At 46.0% G+C, this 20,485-nt stretch overlaps 5 non-coding genes and 1 pseudogene across 5 annotated transcripts; all 6 read left to right on the forward strand.

Annotated features, from left to right (window-relative positions):
- Positions 1 to 729: 729 nt before the first annotated feature.
- Positions 730 to 920, forward strand: LOC141198780 (U2 spliceosomal RNA). Its single transcript, XR_012270569.1, has one exon. It is a non-coding gene; the product is annotated as a U2 spliceosomal RNA (small nuclear RNA).
- Positions 921 to 7,112: 6,192 nt separating this feature from the next.
- Positions 7,113 to 7,300, forward strand: LOC141198785 (U2 spliceosomal RNA). The gene has a single exon (XR_012270573.1). It is a non-coding gene; the product is annotated as a U2 spliceosomal RNA (small nuclear RNA).
- A 2,438-nt stretch (positions 7,301 to 9,738) lies between these two features.
- LOC141198788 (U2 spliceosomal RNA) lies at positions 9,739 to 9,931 on the forward strand. The gene has a single exon (XR_012270575.1). It is a non-coding gene; the product is annotated as a U2 spliceosomal RNA (small nuclear RNA).
- A 2,438-nt stretch (positions 9,932 to 12,369) lies between these two features.
- Positions 12,370 to 12,564, forward strand: LOC141198793 (U2 spliceosomal RNA). The gene has a single exon (XR_012270578.1). It is a non-coding gene; the product is annotated as a U2 spliceosomal RNA (small nuclear RNA).
- A 1,115-nt stretch (positions 12,565 to 13,679) lies between these two features.
- LOC141198811 (U2 spliceosomal RNA) lies at positions 13,680 to 13,803 on the forward strand (annotated as a pseudogene).
- Positions 13,804 to 19,371: 5,568 nt separating this feature from the next.
- LOC141198776 (U2 spliceosomal RNA) lies at positions 19,372 to 19,564 on the forward strand. Its single transcript, XR_012270566.1, has one exon. It is a non-coding gene; the product is annotated as a U2 spliceosomal RNA (small nuclear RNA).
- The last annotated feature ends 921 nt before the right edge of the window (positions 19,565 to 20,485 follow it).

Raw genomic sequence — 20,485 nt, forward strand, 5'->3', positions numbered from 1 at the left:
TTAGGGACTAAGAAAATAGAGGAATTAAGAAATAGTAAGAAACTAATTAAAGAAATACGTAAAAGTGAGGAAATATGTAATGTTGACAGATATGATGATGACAAATCTATGTCTATCTGGAAAATGATTAACGTTTTTTATCTTTTTAATGAACAGAGAGATCTGGCTTGGAGTTGCATGCAGCGCTGTCTTCCTTGCCGGGCATTCCAATACAGAAGAGGATTTGTGAGGTCTGCCATCTGCCCAAGAGCCGGATGCCAAGACGAGGAAACGGTGGAACATCTATTATGGACATGTAATTTTGCAAAGGATTTCTGGAGAAGACTGCTCCCCCTACTGGAAAGGGTGGCAGACCTCAAGGACTTTACATATAAAACTGTGCTATACGGACTTATGGAATGCCCCACAATGGACCAGTACACAATGGCTTGGAAGACAGTGAACTGCGCCAAGTCATCTCTCTGGAAAGCACGCAACAATGCTATTTTTAAACAAGATGTTTTATCAGTGAATGATGTTTTAAGTTTATGTTTATGTGAAATGTATACTGATTATTTAATTGACAAAAAGAAGAATGTACATATTTCCAAAAAATGGCTTGTTGACCAATGGAACCTAATTATTTAAAATCTTTGTATTTTTTTGTTTTGTAAATTTCATTTTGTCTTTTAACGTTTGGTATTTGTGTAATTATGCTTGTAATTTGTTAAAGTTTTAATAAACGGTTTTATCCCTTTGCAGGGGATAGCCAAATTAAAAAAAAAAAATCTGTTCTTATCAGTTTAATATCTGATACGTCCCCTATCTGGGGACCATATATTAAATGGATTTTTAGAACAGGGAGATGGAAAAAGAGCTTGCTCTGTCCACTCCACGCATTGACCTGGTATTGCAGTATCTCCAGGACCGGTGCACCCCTTCTTTAATGCAGTTTCTAAAATCAGAAAGAATTGAATTCAATGTTTTTTGTTCATTTTGCTTGTTTGTCGGATTTTGGGATAGACTCTTTGGCTTTGCTTTTCTTCTCCTCATTGGATTTTTCATGTTCAAAGTTGCAGAAGCCAGATTACAAGCTCATTTTGGTTCAACTTCAGCAACTGTGCATTGCATTGCCATGTAATGTGATGCAATGCTATCTTTCTAGCTCTCCCTTTTTACTTCCTTTTGGATAAACAGACATATTAGGCAAGCATTTTGGAGCTTTCACCTAAATAACTACAGGTGGTGAGATAAGCTGCACAATATAATTGACCTTTCAGTATATTGTTGCACACACGCCATCTATTTAGCAAATGCCCTTGTTATCAACAGCAGCCTTTTAAACTCACCTGAGCTAACAGGTATGTGCGCTGGTTACTCTGCTGCGCTTAAAATTTCTTTTTTGGTTTGCTACAATGCCTTTTCTGAAACGTTGTCTCCCTCTGCTGGAACACTGACTTCTTTCATTTAATGCCTGCAGACTATAAAAGAGAACCCAACCCAAAAAGTTTGGTTGATTAGTCTGTGGCATTCTATTAAACTGTTGCTTATGGCGGTCTCTGTGAGCTTCTCAGCGACATTCAGCCAGCCAGGTATCCTGCCTGCAGTAGATGGAATGTGGCAATGGAACGCTGGCTGCGCGTGTCATAATAGGCTCTGAGCCTTTATATACCTGTGCACAGCAGCAGCCACCTTCAGTCTGCTGCTGGACAGCCAGCAGCAGCAGCAGCAGGAGAGGTATGTAATCAGGAGCCCTCCTGCTAAGGGTAGACAGCTGCTCGTTCCACCCCACCCCCCGCCTTAATTGGTTCTCCTCCCTTCCAACGGTGTTGAGGCGGGTGGGAACAGCAGGGGGTGAAGGTGCTGTGTTTAAAGAGGTGGAGTTATGCAGATCTAAAACGCGTGGATTGCAGCAGCAGCAAGCCGAAAAGTGCAGGCATGTAAGGGATCTAGAGGTTGACAACATGTCTTCTTAACGGGAGTCCAGGAGCTCATCTCCACAAATGGACTTTTCAGGATCCTTGGGTGGCTCCGTAGTTTGAAACCAATTCTGGTTATCGCTTCTCGGCCTTTTGGCTCAGATCTGTAATGGGTCTAGTCATTTGGCTGTCTGTGCGTTAACTCTTGGCCCTGTGGCATCGCCATTTTATGGCTTAAGCCACTTGCTGCTATAAGGAGTTGGCCAGTAGACACGACTAGCGATAATGGGACGCATTCGATACGCTGGGCCCGGTGAGGCTCGATTGAAGTTTGGAATCCAGATTGATGTGGAAGAAGGCAAAGAAGGAATCTTTACCCTCAGCTTCGTGGTGAAGGAGATTTTGTTTGGACTCCTTGAAGTGAAGAAGGAAGAAATCTTGTGCCTCCAGCAATTCAAAAGCAAGTATAATCTTGTATTTACTTCTATGGCTGTTTGCAACAATTTCTATGATTGTTTGAAAAAGAATCTGGACAATCAATATTTGGATGGGCTGACTTTTGTCATCTTGTATTGCTCCAAAGAGATACCTCTGACTGTTTTCATGTACAACCCACATGTGGACTTGGCTTTGATTTATGCCTTTCTAAATAGGCACTGCTATATTACCAAGGTGGCAGTAAAAGTCATGAATGAGGAGGAACTATGGACCGGTAAATATCGTTTCATGGTCAAGTTCCGGGAAAGTCCTGATGAACCAGGGGGTATACATTATCCTCCATCAAATTTTTCCATTGGGAGTGAGCGGGGTTACCTGTTCTTCCCCAATGCGCCCAGGTTTTGTCGTCATTGTAGGAGGTATGGCCATACTCAGGAAGCATGCGACATCAGACAGATTATTTGCAGGAAGTGCAATGAGGTGGGTCATTCTTCCAATAATTGCAAAAATGAAATAGTCTGTAATCTCTGCGGAGAGAAGGGGCATGCCTTCAGAGACTGTATATTCCATCCTGGTTCATATGCGGGGGCAGCGGGAAGGGGAAGGAGAAGAAATGAATCTCCTGCACCCACAGCTACAACTCCGACTGCTCCAACTCCGACTGCTCCGATATCTACTCTGGCTTTCCTGGATGAGGAGGAGGCTCGGGTTGCTTTTCCAGAACTGGTTCGTGTGAATGTAAGAGGAAATATGGAGCTGGCACCTGAGCCACCGGTGCAGAGGGCCGCGTCTGTGGCTTCAGATGTCAGTGAGTCTGAGACGATAACTGATGATCGTATAGGCATGGAAGTGGCCCCGGTGGAGGATCTGGAGGCTGAAATTCCAGACATGATGGTTACATTGCAGGGGGAAGAGGAGTCTGATCTGACCAGAACACCGCATGTGGCCTGGAGCGATGTCGTTTCTGACCTTGAGGAGGAGGGAGGTCAGGGGGACTTTGACCCCCAGCGGCGGGATTATAGTTCAGATGAAGATGGAGGCGCTTCAGTGAAGAAAAAGAAGAAAACTTAACCATCCTTTTCCCCTTTAAGTGACTGCAGTGTGAGTCCAGCCCGGGTGTACCCTACTGCATCCGATCCCCAAGATGTGTCTTTTTTGGGGGAAGGCACAAACTACGATATCTGCACGTCCAGCGTCCTACCCCCAGAAGGGTTAGGATGATGTACAGGTGGGCATGTTGTCGTGACCTGCCACATCAAATTAATAGATGGGTGCCCAAGTTGCTCTCAGCATCTTGTCGCTAAATGTTAGGCTGATTAAATCTGAGTCGAGAAGAGTGGCAATTTTGGACTACTTGAGCAACTTGGATGCGGACGTATACTGTGTCCAGGAGTGTGGGATCTCCGATCCCTTAAGTGAAAATGCATGGCCTTTAGGTCAAAGTGTGTGGTCTGGTTCTGTATGTAATAAAAATTGTGGGGTAGGTGTTTTGGTGAAGGGTTATAGTGTTAAGATAGAAAGTTACATGGTGGTGGAGGCGGGGAGGTGTGTAATATGTGAGTTAAATTGTAGGGGGTGGAGGGTTAGGGTGGTAAATATGTATGCACCAATAGATAAAGGGGAGAGGCTGGAAATTTTTGAGAAATTATGTTTTTTTTTATCTGGCAAAATGCCAATAATTTTTGTTGGAGATTTCAATTGTGTGACGGAGGGGGATAAGATGGATGTTACAGGTAAAAGACTCAAGAGTCTTGTGGCGGATTTTTCCTTACAGGATGCTGCGGAAGTTTTTTTAGGTAATCCACCTCCTGCGACCTATAAGGCCGACAGGGGAGGCATAGAGTCTAGAATAGACCGTATCTTCTTTTCTTCACAAAATGTTATTTGTAGGAATTTCCAGCAGGAAGATGTTCCCTTCTCTGACCATGTGTGTTTGAGGGCACGTCTAGAAGGTAAGATTTCCTTTGTATATGGTGGTGGCGTGTGGAAACTTAATGTGTGTTTGCTGGAAGATAATAGGATCATGCGTGATTTTAGGCGAATGTATGTTAGGTGGAGGGATAAAAAAAGTGATTTCAGGAATGTGCTTGAGTGGTGGGACTGGATGAAGAGTGAGATTGGTTTTTTCTTTAGAAAAAGGGGCAGGAGGGAATCAGCAATGAATAGAGCAAAATTTAATGATTTAAGCTCTAGACTGGAGTGGCTGAGGAAGTTAAGGATGATTGGAGTGGATGTGGATGTTTTGATGTGTCAAGTGAAAGAAGAGATTAAGAAATATATTGAGGGTAAAGGGAAAGAAATTATTTACCGTTCTAAGATTGAACATTTGGAGAAAAATGAGAAATGCACAAGGTTTTTTTTCAAAAAAGTTTTTGGGAAGAAAGTAGATATGGATGAGGTGGTGAATGGCGATGGGGTGTGTGTGAGTGGGAAGGATGTGATGCAGGAGGTGGTGTTGTTTTATAAGGAGTTGTATGGGGAAAAATGGGTTGATGATAGGATGTTGACTGATGCTTTGGGGTGTTTAGAAGGTTGTTTGGGTGAGGATGAACGTGAAATATTGGATGATGTAATTGTGTTGGATGAAGTTAAAAAAGTGGTGATGTCTGCGAGTAAGAATAAAACACCTGGGAAGGATGGACTGCCCGTGGAGTTATATGTTAAGGAATGGGACACGATGGGAAATGACTTATTGGAGGTGTGCCAGTATATGTTCACGGAGAATATGTTGAGTGAATCTATGAGAGATGGGGTGGTGGTTTTGGTTCATAAGAAAGGTGATAAAAAGGATTTGGGGAATTGGAGGCCAATCACCCTTTTGAATGCAGACTATAAGGTGTTTAGTAAATTGTTGGCTAGCCGGATGCGGGAAGTGATTGGCGGTGTGGTGGATGAAGATCAAGTGTGTGCAGTGCCTGGGAGAAGTATGACTGAAAATTTGGTGTTGTTGCGTGATGTGATTGGGGATTGTATGAGTCGTAAGCAGAAATGTTTGTTGTTTTCGGTTGATTTTGAAAAAGCTTTTGACCGTGTGTCACATAGCTTTATGTTTAAGGTTTTGTCTAAGATGGGTTATTCCAGGAATTTTGTAAACTGTGTTAGGAGTTTGTATTGTAATGTTTCAAGTGAATTTTTGGTGAATGGGTGGTTGAGTGAGAAAGTGAGAATTAAATCAGGAGTGCGTCAGGGGTGCCCTATGTCCCCTTTTTTGTTTATTAGTGTGATTGAAGTGTTGATGTGTATGGTTAGGAAGGATAAGGTTATGAGAGGTGTGATGATTCCTGGGAGTAATGGAAAGGATGTGAGAATTCTAGGTTACATGGATGATGTAGTGATTGTGAGTGGGAATATGGCTGCGATGAGTAGGGCAAGGTTGATATTAAGTTTGTTTTGTAGTGTCTCAGCTTTTAAGGTCAATTGGACTAAGAGTTCCTTTAAATGTTTTGGTGAGAGGAATGTACGGATGGATGGTGTGAGGTGTGAGGATGGTGCAATAAAGGTGCTTGGGATTAAGTTTAATGATGATTTGAAAGGAAATGAGAGTTGGGAAGATTGTGGGGTGAGAGTGGTGCGCAAGTTGAATTTTTGGCGAATGAGAGAACTAACTCTGACTGGGAAAGTTCTGATTATTAAGGCGGTTATTTTGCCTATTTTGTTGTTTGTTGCGAATGTATATCCTGCTGCTTTTAAGAAAATTAGGAAAACTGAGAAATTCATCTTTAATTTTCTTTGGGGAAGTCGCATGGAGAAATTGAAACGGGAATATGTCTATAAGTTATGTGTAAATGGTGGTTTGGATTTTCCAAATATTGATTTCTTTTTAGGGATTAGTTACGTGAAAATGGTGGTGGTGGTTCTAGGGAAAAGTAATAAGTGTGCTTATATGATGAAGTATTCGGCTGGATGGATGCTTTATGGCTTAAAGTGGGTCAAAAGGGATGCTAGAGTGCCTGTTGCTTTTAAGTGTCCTGTATGGTATGGTTGTGTTGAGAAATTTGTAAGGAAGTATGATTTGTTGTCCGTTAACATGAGTGATTTTAGGCAAAAGAAGAAAGTCATTAGGATGGTGCGTGAGCGTGAGGTGGTATGTAATATCAATGGGTTGAGAGGGGAGGAAGTAACCGAGATGTGGAGAAAATTAAGTATAGATGGTGTGACTAACAGACAGAGAGATATCGCTTGGATGATATTGCATGACATTTTGCCTGTTAGAGATGTGCAAAAGAAGAGGGATTTAGTTAAATCTGAGGTATGCCCGAGGGATGGATGTGGTTTGAGAGAGCATGTTAGACATATGGTATGGGATTGTGATTTTGCATATGATGTATGGAAGGGTATAGGGGGACTTTGCAAGGAATTGGTGGGTGTAAAGTATGTTAATTGGAAACTTGCTATGTTTGGGATGGGTGCATGTAGTAGAATTAAGGATAGGATTTTATGGTTGTTGGTGGTGTGTGTAATTGAAAGTTTGTGGGATGCGAGGAATTTGTTAGTTTTTAAAAGGAAGAAAATGTCAGTTAATGAATGTTTGAGATTGATTCTGTCACGTATGTATGTAATATACCTCTGGGATCAGGAACGTGGAAGTATTATAGATGCTGAAGGGATCTGGAAGTTTAAAAAGTGGAGGTTTTTGGTAAAGTTTAATTAGTAGTGTATAATGTACCTGATGATAAGGTTTGGTTTTATTTTTGATTATATACCAAGTGTGATGAAAGGCTAAGTGTCAATGAAAGGCTTTTGTAAGTCGATTTGATTGAGCTTATGCTCCGGCCTATCTGATTTGGTTAAAAAAAAAAAAAAAAAAAAAATCTGTTCTTATCAGTTTAATATCTGATACGTCCCCTATCTGGGGACCATATATTAAATGGATTTTTAGAACAGGGAGATGGAAAAAGAGCTTGCTCTGTCCACTCCACGCATTGACCTGGTATTGCAGTATCTCCAGGACCGGTGCACCCCTTCTTTAATGCAGTTTCTAAAATCAGAAAGAATTGAATTCAATGTTTTTTGTTCATTTTGCTTGTTTGTCGGATTTTGGGATGGACTCTTTGGCTTTGCTTTTCTTCTCCTCATTGGATTTTTCATGTTCAAAGTTGCAGAAGCCAGATTACAAGCTCATTTTGGTTCAACTTCAGCAACTGTGCATTGCATTGCCATGTAATGTGATGCAATGCTATCTTTCTAGCTCTCCCTTTTTACTTCCTTTTGGATAAACAGACATATTAGGCAAGCATTTTGGAGCTTTCACCTAAATAACTACAGGTGGTGAGATAAGCTGCACAATATAATTGACCTTTCAGTATATTGTTGCACACACACCATCTATTTAGCAAATGCCCTTGTTATCAACAGCAGCCTTTTAAACTCACCTGAGCTAACAGGTATGTGCGCTGGTTACTCTGCTGCGCTTAAAATTTCTTTTTTGGTTTGCTACAATGCCTTTTCTGAAACGTTGTCTCCCTCTGCTGGAACACTGACTTCTTTCATTTAATGCCTGCAGACTATAAAAGAGAACCCAACCCAAAAAGTTTGGTTGATTAGTCTGTGGCATTCTGTTAAACTGTTGCTTATGGCGGTCTCTGTGAGCTTCTCAGCGACATTCAGCCAGCCAGGTATCCTGCCTGCAGTAGATGGAATGTGGCAATGGAACGCTGGCTGCGCGTGTCATAATAGGCTCTGAGCCTTTATATACCTGTGCACAGCAGCAGCCACCTTCAGTCTGCTGCTGGACAGCCAGCAGCAGCAGCAGCAGGAGAGGTATGTAATCAGGAGCCCTCCTGCTAAGGGTAGACAGCTGCTCGTTCCACCCCACCCCCCGCCTTAATTGGTTCTCCTCCCTTCCAACGGTGTTGAGGCGGGTGGGAACAGCAGGGGGTGAAGGTGCTGTGTTTAAAGAGGTGGAGTTATGCAGATCTAAAACGTGTGGATTGCAGCAGCAGCAAGCCGAAAAGTGCAGGCATGTAAGGGATCTAGAGGTTGACAACATGTCTTCTTAACGGGAGTCCAGGAGCTCATCTCCACAAATGGACTTTTCAGGATCCTTGGGTGGCTCCGTAGTTTGAAACCAATTCTGGTTATCGCTTCTCGGCCTTTTGGCTAAGATCAAGTGCAGTGATCTAGCGGTTGCTGCCTTGGTCTTGACTGGGAGGTGCTTGGGGTACCCGGCTCCTTGGCCTGGGGGGATCGCTACACTCATCGGTGGAGCTAAACCCCCCTGCTGCTATTAGGGAGTCGGATTAGTCCCTGGGCAACGAGAGGCGATCACCTTGTCACCACACATAGCTGTGGGGGGCAACTGTCGCCACACATAGCTGTGGTGGCAACATTTGGAGGATTAAAAGGAAAAACGGAACGAAAACGGATTGTTGAGATGGAGTTTTGGAAAAAGAAGAGATGCTTACGTTTTTTTGTGAAACGGGAGACGGAAGAAACTTTTTTGGAAGAAAAATGGATTCTGGAAATTTTGAGGAAACATGAAGTTTTGGAGAAGGATATCTACTGTATGCAAGAAATAAAGCAAGGTAAAGTTTGTGATGTGACTCTAGTTTCTGAGGAAAAGTGCATTCATTTTTTCAAATGCTGGAGTGAAGAGGATTCTGGGAAAATTGGAGTAAGTGCATCATTCATGGGGAAACCGAAGAGTGTGATAATTTACATGGACAATCCGTTTGTGGAAATAGAGGAGATAATGGTTTTTTTGGAATCTAAATGTAAGATGGTAAAGTTTCAGAAATTATACAGGAACAAAGTTGGTATTTGGAACGGAAAGAGACGTTTTTTGGTGTGGACAACAGGAGAAGAAAATTTGCATAATGGGAGGATTATGGTAAACGGGAGTTCTGGGTATTGTTACATGGAAAGCAGCAAAGGAACTTTTGAAAAGAACTTTGGAGGACAAAAGGAAGATATTGGTGATAAAATGAAGAAGGAAGTTGATGCGATAATTATAGAGGAGAATAAGCAGGGAAAAGAAGTTGAAAGTTTAAAGGTGAAGAAAAAGGTAACGGTACAGGAAAATTGTGGATCAAGGAAAGTATCTGGTGAAAAGAAAGAAGTAAAAGAGGAAAAGGGTAAAGTTTTGGAGAAGGTGGTGACTTTCAGAGATGATGAGGAAGAGTATGATTGGGAACAGATGCGGTTAGAGCATGAGGAGGAAGAAAAGAAGTTAAGGGGTTTTGTTGGGAGGAAAGTAAAAGGGAAAAAGGGGATATTTAGTTTGGGAAACCGGGTGAAGTAATGTCAGTTGTGATTTGTTTGGAAACTGTTGAAACTGTAAAGGAATTGTTATGTTTAACTTTATATATATTAATTCAAATGAAAAAATATAAATATAATATCTAAACACGATGATGGAACTAAAATCTTGAGTTTAGTGATATATGATTTAAGATTATAAAACTTAATTTCTGAGTGTTTGGAAAAAAAAAAAAAAAAAAAAATCTGTTCTTATCAGTTTAATATCTGATACGTCCCCTATCTGGGGACCATATATTAAATGGATTTTTAGAACAGGGAGATGGAAAAAGAGCTTGCTCTGTCCACTCCACGCATTGACCTGGTATTGCAGTATCTCCAGGACCGGTGCACCCCTTCTTTAATGCAGTTTCTAAAATCAGAAAGAATTGAATTCAATGTTTTTTGTTCATTTTGCTTGTTTGTCGGATTTTGGGATGGACTCTTTGGCTTTGCTTTTCTTCTCCTCATTGGATTTTTCATGTTCAAAGTTGCAGAAGCCAGATTACAAGCTCATTTTGGTTCAACTTCAGCAACTGTGCATTGCATTGCCATGTAATGTGATGCAATGCTATCTTTCTAGCTCTCCCTTTTTACTTCCTTTTGGATAAACAGACATATTAGGCAAGCATTTTGGAGCTTTCACCTAAATAACTACAGGTGGTGAGATAAGCTGCACAATATAATTGACCTTTCAGTATATTGTTGCACACACACCATCTATTTAGCAAATGCCCTTGTTATCAACAGCAGCCTTTTAAACTCACCTGAGCTAACAGGTATGTGCGCTGGTTACTCTGCTGCGCTTAAAATTTCTTTTTTGGTTTGCTACAATGCCTTTTCTGAAACGTTGTCTCCCTCTGCTGGAACACTGACTTCTTTCATTTAATGCCTGCAGACTATAAAAGAGAACCCAACCCAAAAAGTTTGGTTGATTAGTCTGTGGCATTCTGTTAAACTGTTGCTTATGGCGGTCTCTGTGAGCTTCTCAGCGACATTCAGCCAGCCAGGTATCCTGCCTGCAGTAGATGGAATGTGGCAATGGAACGCTGGCTGCACGTGTCATAATAGGCTCTGAGCCTTTATATACCTGTGCACAGCAGCAGCCACCTTCAGTCTGCTGCTGGACAGCCAGCAGCAGCAGCAGCAGGAGAGGTATGTAATCAGGAGCCCTCCTGCTAAGGGTAGACAGCTGCTCGTTCCACCCCACCCCCCGCCTTAATTGGTTCTCCTCCCTTCCAACGGTGTTGAGGCGGGTGGGAACAGCAGGGGGTGAAGGTGCTGTGTTTAAAGAGGTGGAGTTATGCAGATCTAAAACGCGTGGATTGCAGCAGCAGCAAGCCGAAAAGTGCAGGCATGTAAGGGATCTAGAGGTTGACAACATGTCTTCTTAACGGGAGTCCAGGAGCTCATCTCCACAAATGGACTTTTCAGGATCCTTGGGTGGCTCCGTAGTTTGAAACCAATTCTGGTTATCGCTTCTCGGCCTTTTGGCTAAGATCAAGTGCAGTGATCTAGCGGTTGCTGCCTTGGTCTTGACTGGGAGGTGCTTGGGGTACCCGGCTCCTTGGCCTGGGGGGATCGCTACACTCATCGGTGGAGCTAAACCCCCCTGCTGCTATTAGGGAGTCGGATTAGTCCCTGGGCAACGAGAGGCGATCACCTTGTCACCACACATAGCTGTGGGGGGCAACTGTCGCCACACATAGCTGTGGTGGCAACATTTGGAGGATTAAAAGGAAAAACGGAACGAAAACGGATTGTTGAGATGGAGTTTTGGAAAAAGAAGAGATGCTTACGTTTTTTTGTGAAACGGGAGACGGAAGAAACTTTTTTGGAAGAAAAATGGATTCTGGAAATTTTGAGGAAACATGAAGTTTTGGAGAAGGATATCTACTGTATGCAAGAAATAAAGCAAGGTAAAGTTTGTGATGTGACTCTAGTTTCTGAGGAAAAGTGCATTCATTTTTTCAAATGCTGGAGTGAAGAGGATTCTGGGAAAATTGGAGTAAGTGCATCATTCATGGGGAAACCGAAGAGTGTGATAATTTACATGGACAATCCGTTTGTGGAAATAGAGGAGATAATGGTTTTTTTGGAATCTAAATGTAAGATGGTAAAGTTTCAGAAATTATACAGGAACAAAGTTGGTATTTGGAACGGAAAGAGACGTTTTTTGGTGTGGACAACAGGAGAAGAAAATTTGCATAATGGGAGGATTATGGTAAACGGGAGTTCTGGGTATTGTTACATGGAAAGCAGCAAAGGAACTTTTGAAAAGAACTTTGGAGGACAAAAGGAAGATATTGGTGATAAAATGAAGAAGGAAGTTGATGCGATAATTATAGAGGAGAATAAGCAGGGAAAAGAAGTTGAAAGTTTAAAGGTGAAGAAAAAGGTAACGGTACAGGAAAATTGTGGATCAAGGAAAGTATCTGGTGAAAAGAAAGAAGTAAAAGAGGAAAAGGGTAAAGTTTTGGAGAAGGTGGTGACTTTCAGAGATGATGAGGAAGAGTATGATTGGGAACAGATGCGGTTAGAGCATGAGGAGGAAGAAAAGAAGTTAAGGGGTTTTGTTGGGAGGAAAGTAAAAGGGAAAAAGGGGATATTTAGTTTGGGAAACCGGGTGAAGTAATGTCAGTTGTGATTTGTTTGGAAACTGTTGAAACTGTAAAGGAATTGTTATGTTTAACTTTATATATATTAATTCAAATGAAAAAATATAAATATAATATCTAAACACGATGATGGAACTAAAATCTTGAGTTTAGTGATATATGATTTAAGATTATAAAACTTAATTTCTGAGTGTTTGGAAAAGAAAAAAAAAAAAAAAAAATCTGTTCTTATCAGTTTAATATCTGATACGTCCCCTATCTGGGGACCATATATTAAATGGATTTTTAGAACAGGGAGATGGAAAAAGAGCTTGCTCTGTCCACTCCACGCATTGACCTGGTATTGCAGTATCTCCAGGACCGGTGCACCCCTTCTTTAATGCAGTTTCTAAAATCAGAAAGAATTGAATTCAATGTTTTTTGTTCATTTTGCTTGTTTGTCGGATTTTGGGATGGACTCTTTGGCTTTGCTTTTCTTCTCCTCATTGGATTTTTCATGTTCAAAGTTGCAGAAGCCAGATTACAAGCTCATTTTGGTTCAACTTCAGCAACTGTGCATTGCATTGCCATGTAATGTGATGCAATGCTATCTTTCTAGCTCTCCCTTTTTACTTCCTTTTGGATAAACAGACATATTAGGCAAGCATTTTGGAGCTTTCACCTAAATAACTACAGGTGGTGAGATAAGCTGCACAATATAATTGACCTTTCAGTATATTGTTGCACACACACCATCTATTTAGCAAATGCCCTTGTTATCAACAGCAGCCTTTTAAACTCACCTGAGCTAACAGGTATGTGCGCTGGTTACTCTGCTGCGCTTAAAATTTCTTTTTTGGTTTGCTACAATGCCTTTTCTGAAACGTTGTCTCCCTCTGCTGGAACACTGACTTCTTTCATTTAATGCCTGCAGACTATAAAAGAGAACCCAACCCAAAAAGTTTGGTTGATTAGTCTGTGGCATTCTGTTAAACTGTTGCTTATGGCGGTCTCTGTGAGCTTCTCAGCGACATTCAGCCAGCCAGGTATCCTGCCTGCAGTAGATGGAATGTGGCAATGGAACGCTGGCTGCGCGTGTCATAATAGGCTCTGAGCCTTTATATACCTGTGCACAGCAGCAGCCACCTTCAGTCTGCTGCTGGACAGCCAGCAGCAGCAGCAGCAGGAGAGGTATGTAATCAGGAGCCCTCCTGGTAAGGGTAGACAGCTGCTCGTTCCACCCCACCCCCCGCCTTAATTGGTTCTCCTCCCTTCCAACGGTGTTGAGGCGGGTGGGAACAGCAGGGGGTGAAGGTGCTGTGTTTAAAGAGGTGGAGTTATGCAGATCTAAAACGCGTGGATTGCAGCAGCAGCAAGCCGAAAAGGGCAGGCATGTAAGGGATCTAGAGGTTGACAACATGTCTTCTTAACGGGAGTCCAGGAGCTCATCTCCACAAATGGACTTTTCAGGATCCTTGGGTGGCTCCGTAGTTTGAAACCATTTCTGGTTATCGCTTCTCGGCCTTTTGGCTAAGATCAAGTGTAGTATCTGTTCTTATCATCGCTTCTCGGCCTTTTGGCTAAGATCAAGTGTAGTATCTGTTCTTTTAAGAACACAAGAGCTACGATCTACACTTGACGAGAGCGATCGAACTCGGAAGGAGAAGAGCTTCGGAGCCCAGCTGACATCAGAGAACGAAGGCGGATATCGGTGGGAGGAAGAAGCTCTAAAGAATCCAGAAGAAGACGAAGACTCGGAGAAGAATCGGGCTGTCCTGTGGAATCTTCGAGGAAGAAAATCATCGAGACAAAGACCTTTCGGGGAATTTGTCCAGAACACGACGGGAGAAGAATCTGCATAGCTCCACCCATTCCGGGAAGAGTTCCAGATCCAGCTCCAAGAAGTAACTGCAGGAGGAAAGCCATGGCAAGCGCTGCGAGGAAGGCCGAAAAGAAGAGCCTGGAGCTGGGGACAGCCAGGAGGGCCCAGCCAGGAGCCGATTCTGACCCCAAGGACTCTGCCTCCACGACTGGCCAGCAGAAGGGACCCCAGAAGCCCCGCCACGAAGCTCCAGCCCTGGAGCCATGGATGCGGCAGACGGTGGCCCTGAAGCTGAAGGAAGTGGATGGGAGTGTGCCGGACATGTCCTCGGACGTGTTCTGCCAGAAGATGCTGCTGGATCGAGGCTTCTCCAGGTCGGACACCCTCAGCATCCAGACCTTCTTGACGGGGATCTTCTTCGTCACCTTCGCCACTGTGAACACCTGCAGGAGGTTCTGGGAAATGGTAAGCGCAAAAGGACCGGATAATTCTTTCTCTGCCTTTACAGGTAGCTGCCCTATCCAGAGGGATGAAAGGAGGATCACGGTCTCCATGCGCAACCCGCACACCCCAGGCCAAGACATCTGTACCTTCCTGAGACGCTTCTGTTTGGTTGTGAAGGAACCCTCTCACATCCTGAATGGACTCGGCTTCTGGACAGGTAAGTGGTCGGTGACCGTTAGACTTCACAGGGACCTGGCATACTCAGACGGACTTCGGCACCTGCCCCCGACATTCTCCCTGGGCAACTCCTACGGCCTCATCTATTACCCGGACATGCCGCGGAACTGCAGGAGATGCGGCAAGAACGGCCACGAGATGAAGGACTGCAAGGAGGATGCCTGCAGGATTTGTCGAGTGACGGGACACAGCTCGAAGGACTGCCCGAAGAAGACGTCCTGCAACCTGTGTGGGCTGGCGGCTCATCTGTACAAGGATTGCCCCAGGCGTGAGAGATCCTGGGCATCGGTGGTTGCGACGACCCCAGCTACGGAGGACAAGGCCCCGACGACCAGGCCTGTGAAGGTCAAGGACGCGACGACCAAGGCCCCAGCGGCCAAGGCCGAGACGACCAAGGCCAAAGCGGTCAAGGAGTCGGTGGCCAAAGCCCCAGCGACGGTCCCAGCAGCTCCGAAGCAGAAGAAAAAGTCAAAGGAGGGTAAGAGTTCTGTCACCCCTCTCTCGATCCCTCCCCCTGCCACCCCCGTCCAATCCCCCCCCACCCCGGCCACCCCTGCTGAGGATTCCACTTCCTCTTCCTCCTTCCCCTACTCCTCAGCAGGTGTCCTTTCCCCTGCCCCGGCAGCCACTCTCCCTCCCCAGACCATGGTAGCGGTGGAATTAACCTTTCCTCCACCCGCCGCTATCTATTCCGAGGAGGATTTTCCCCTTCTTGTCTCCCCAGTTCCAACCCGGGGAAAGAGGAAGGTGGAGGACAGCCCTGCTACTGAATCCTCCAAAAAGAAGATTCTGGATTTCGTAGGCGAAAAGGAGGATACCCTCCCTGAGCCAGAAGAGATGGAGCACATGGTTGAGACCCTGGTGGCCGAGCCAGAAGAGGAGGAACTGGTGGTCGCCGAGATTGAGGCCGCGCTGCTTGACCAGATGGAGGAAGAGGGCCTGCTGGTGATCCCGTCACCAGCAGTCAACACCGACGAGGGACCACCCGACCGGAGTGGTAACTAAGGTGTATTGCCTGCGCTAACTTTTTCTTTTTTCCCTACATGATGGCTAATATTAACTTATTTTCCATTAATGTCAGGAGCATCAAGGACAAGTTCAGACGTCAGACTATTTATGCCTTCCTTACTTCCCAGTTGTGTGATGTTTATATGTTGCAGGAATGTTCCCTTCCCTCCTCTAGGTCCTTCAAACATCTGGCCAGGGAGTGGTCCCACGGTCCGTCCTACTGGTCCGGTGGGGGTGACTGCAAGTCTGCGGGGGTCGCAATTCTGATCAGGGGGGGCGCATTCACGCTTGAGTCCGTCCAGGAGCTCATCTGCGGCAGGGCTCTTGTTGTAGATGGAAACTGGGCAGGAGAACCTGTCAGGTTCATCAACGTGTATGCGTCCCCACTGAAGAATGAGCGTTTGGAGCTTTTCCAGACCCTGCGGCTTCAGCTTGCCACCACCAGGACCTTAGTGATGGCCGGGGATTTCAACTGCCCCATCGAGGAGGACGGTCGTAGTTCTGGCACATCTGCCAAGTTGGACATCACGTCCAAGCTGCTCATCGAGATGGTAACCGAGGCCTCTCTTCAGGACGTGGTGGGCTCCATGGGGAGTTGCTCCACGAACTATTCGTGGAGCCGACCCGATGGCTCACTCCACTCCAGGATTGACTTTGTGTTCACTTCTCGGGCAGTCAGGCAGAGTAGGCACTCGATGGTCTCCTGCTTCTTCTCCGACCACAGAGCCATTCACTTACAAGGTGTCCTCGGCGACGGTTTTCCGTCCGGCCCCGGCTCCTGGAAGCTGAATTGTGCTCTGCTGGCTCAGGATGAAGTCGTGGAGGAGCTGAGAGCAGCCTACGCAATGTGGCAGTCCTACAAGGGTAGCTTCCAAACAGTCTCTGATTGGTGGGAATATGTTAAACTTGAGTTTCGCTGTTTCTTTCAGGCCAAGGGTCGACAACAGGCGTGTGAGAAGAGGAGGGACTTCAGAGGGCTGCAGCGCGAGCTGCGGTCGCTGCAGGACCTTCTTCACTGCGGCTGGGACGTGAGGGAGGAGCTGGAGGAGACCAAGAAGAGCCTGAAAAGGCACTTTGAGGAGGAGTCCAAGCGAATCATCTTCCGTTCCAAAGTGGAGAATCTGGAGAAGGGTGAGAAATGTAACTCATTCTTTTTCAGGAAACTTCATGCCGGTCACACGCCCCTGAATGAGCTGCGAGACGAGAGCGGAAACATGCGACGTGGGAAGGAGGACGTGATGAGGGTCGTCAGCGACTTCTACAGCGAACTCTACTCCCACAAGACTACCGACCCCGACGCTGCTGATAAGTTCCTGTCAGGTATCACTAACCATCTTGATCCTGCAGGCATGGCAGCCTTGGACAAACCTCTGATGGTGGGCGAATTGCTCTCTGCCGCTAAATCCTTTAGGACCGGCAGGACCCCGGGCAGTGATGGTCTTCCAGCGGAGCTCTATGTAGCGCTGGGAGACCTCATCTGTCCGGACCTGTTGGACCTGTACGAGGAGATGGTGGTGGAGGGTAGAATGCCTCCATCTTTGAGGGAAGGAATGGTCACGATCCTGTACAAGCGGAAGGGAGAGAGGTGCGACCTGAGGAATTGGCGTCCCATCACTCTGCTCAACGTGGACTACAAGATCCTGGCCAAGACGATGGCGACACGACTTAAGACGGTCATCGGACGGATCATCCACCCGGACCAGACCTGCGGCATCCCTGGACGTCGCATCGCAGACAGCCTCGCTCTCGTGCGGGACACGGTCGAGTACATCAAGGTCCGCCGCGCACACGCGGCCCTGGTCTCCTTGGATCAGGAGAAGGCCTTCGACCGGGTTTCCCACGAGTTCATGGGCCGAGCTCTGCACCGGTTAGGTTTGGGTAACATGTTTTGTTCGTATGTCCGTCTGATGTATTTTGATATCCACAGCTCGGTGTTGGTGAACGGCTGGAAGACTGACCCCTTCCCTGTCCTCTCTGGGGTCAGACAAGGCTGCCCTCTATCACCTCTTCTTTTTGTTTGTGTTATAGAACTCTTCGCAGAGGCTATCCGGCAGAATGGAGAGATCAGAGGGATCACCGCACCGGGTCCGGGACGACACGAGGTCAAGTGCTCGCTCTACATGGACGACGTCACCGTCTTCTGCGCTGATCGTGGTTCAGTCGACGCCCTCGTCCAGACGTGTGAGAGGTTCGGCCGGGCTTCAGGGGCCAAAGTCAACTGCAGGAAGTCGGAAGCCATGCTCTTCGGGGATTGGCAGCCGGCCTCCTCCGCCCCCTTCCCCTTCAACATTCAACCGGATTTCCTCAAGGTGCTGGGAGTCTGGTTCGGGAAGGAAGGAGCGGCCCTCAAGTCCTGGCAAGAACGCTTGGCCAAGGTGAAGCAACGGATCGGACTCTGGAACCTCAGACACCTCACTTGTGAGGGTAAGGCACTCGTCCTGCGTAATGAGGTCCTGCCCGTCTTGCAGTACACGGCGCAGGCCTGGCCCCCACACGTCACTGTGTGCAGGGCCATTACCAGGACAGTGTTTCACTTTGTCTGGGGATCCAAGATGGACAGAGTCAGGCGGGCCGTCATGTACAAGGAGCCTCGCAAGGGTGGGAAGGGCGTTCCAGATATCCCCACCCTCCTGCGATCCTCTTTTGTGTGTGATTGTGTCCGCCAGACTTTGCAAGTCAAGAATTGCTCCGCGGGCAGGTCCATGTCTCGCTTCTTCCTGCTTCCTCTTTGGAGGCGACTCAGCTGGGACAAGTGGGACAGCTCCTTCCCCTACAACTGGACGACGCCATGGTTCTACGGAGACGTCGTTCGATTTGTGGGGGAGCATCAACTGGAGGGACTCAAGCCCGACTTGTGGAAGCCCAAAACTATCCACAAGCTAATCAGAGCCAAGGATGACGTGGAGAACATCACAGGACTTCACCAGGACACGCTGGAGACTGTGTGGACAAATGTGTCGTCTGACAGGCTGACCAACGGGCACAAGGACTTGTCGTGGATGGCGATTCAGGGCGGACTGCCCGTCCGGTCATTCATGCATGCCCGGAACCTGTGCAAGACCCGGTACTGCCCAAGGTGCCCCTTCGTGGAGGAAACATCTTTGCACACTTTTTGGGACTGCGGATTTGCACAGCGCCTATTGACTGCACTTGAGGACGACCTGAGGAACTCTGTCCCCAGGGCGAGCCTATCGCACCATTCTGTGCTTTACGGACTCTTCCCTGGGGTTCATACCGTCGGAGCCATCCAGGAGGCTTGGCGCCTTATGAACTGCTTCAAGGATGCCGTTTGGGTCGCCAGGAACCGGCTCATCTTGAGGAGGGAGAGGATGTCCATCCAGGACTGCCGCAGGCTGATCCACAGCCTGCTCAGAGACTATTCCATCATGGACGGTCCGGAGGACGAGGACGAGGACTAAACCCCTCCTCCCCCTCTCCCCTTATGTGTCTTGTCTTTCAATAAAGCTTCGGGCCTGTGATTTTCCCCTCCCCATCCCCTTTTTCCCAATCCCCATCCCTTATCACGGTTCGTCGTACTGTATTGATTGACATGCTTTTTCTTTCAGATTAAGTGTTTTGTGTAGCATAGGGGTGTGATGTGTCTAGTTAGTGCGTCGTATCCTCATGCTATGTAAATATGATGTAGAATTCTGTGTGTACTGGGCTGCGGCACTGTACACTGTCTGTTAACTTATTTTTTGTGCTAATAAAAGATATATTCAATCAAAAAATCTGTTCTTATCAGTTTAATATCTGATACGTCCCCTATCTGGGGACCATATATTAAATGGATTTTTAGAACAGGGAGATGGAAAAAGAGCTTGCTCTGTCCACTCCACGCATTGACCTGGTATTGCAGTATCTCCAGGACCGGTGCACCCCTTCTTTAATGCAGTTTCTAAAATCAGAAAGAATTGAATTCAATGTTTTTTGTTCATTTTGCTTGTTTGTCGGATTTTGGGATGGACTCTTTGGCTTTGCTTTTCTTCTCCTCATTGGATTTTTCATGTTCAAAGTTGCAGAAGCCAGATTACAAGCTCATTTTGGTTCAACTTCAGCAACTGTGCATTGCATTGCCATGTAATGTGATGCAATGCTATCTTTCTAGCTCTCCCTTTTTACTTCCTTTTGGATAAACAGACATATTAGGCAAGCATTTTGGAGCTTTCACCTAAATAACTACAGGTGGTGAGATAAGCTGCACAATATAATTGACCTTTCAGTATATTGTTGCACACACACCATCTATTTAGCAAATGCCCTTGTTATCAACAGCAGCCTTTTAAACTCACCTGAGCTAACAGGTATGTGCGCTGGTTACTCTGCTGCGCTTAAAATTTCTTTTTTGGTTTGCTACAATGCCTTTTCTGAAACGTTGTCTCCTTCTGCTGGAACACTGACTTCTTTCATTTAATGCCTGCAGACTATAAAAGAGAACCCAACCCAAAAAGTTTGGTTGATTAGTCTGTGGCATTCTGTTAAACTGTTGCTTATGGCGGTCTCTGTGAGCTTCTCAGCGACATTCAGCCAGCCAGGTATCCTGCCTGCAGTAGATGGAATGTGGCAATGGAACGCTGGCTGCGCGTGTCATAATAGGCTCTGAGCCTTTATATACCTGTGCACAGCAGCAGCCACCTTCAGTCTGCTGCTGGACAGCCAGCAGCAGCAGCAGCAGGAGAGGTATGTAATCAGGAGCCCTCCTGCTAAGGGTAGACAGCTGCTCGTTCCACCCCACCCCCCGCCTTAATTGGTTCTCCTCCCTTCCAACGGTGTTGAGGCGGGTGGGAACAGCAGGGGGTGAAGGT

The sequence above is a fragment of the Phyllobates terribilis genome, unplaced genomic scaffold (assembly GCF_046119375.1).
Source record: "Phyllobates terribilis strain yellow unplaced genomic scaffold, ASM4611937v1 Scaffold_106__1_contigs__length_5700502, whole genome shotgun sequence".
In the NCBI taxonomy this organism is placed as follows: Eukaryota; Metazoa; Chordata; class Amphibia; order Anura; family Dendrobatidae; genus Phyllobates; species Phyllobates terribilis.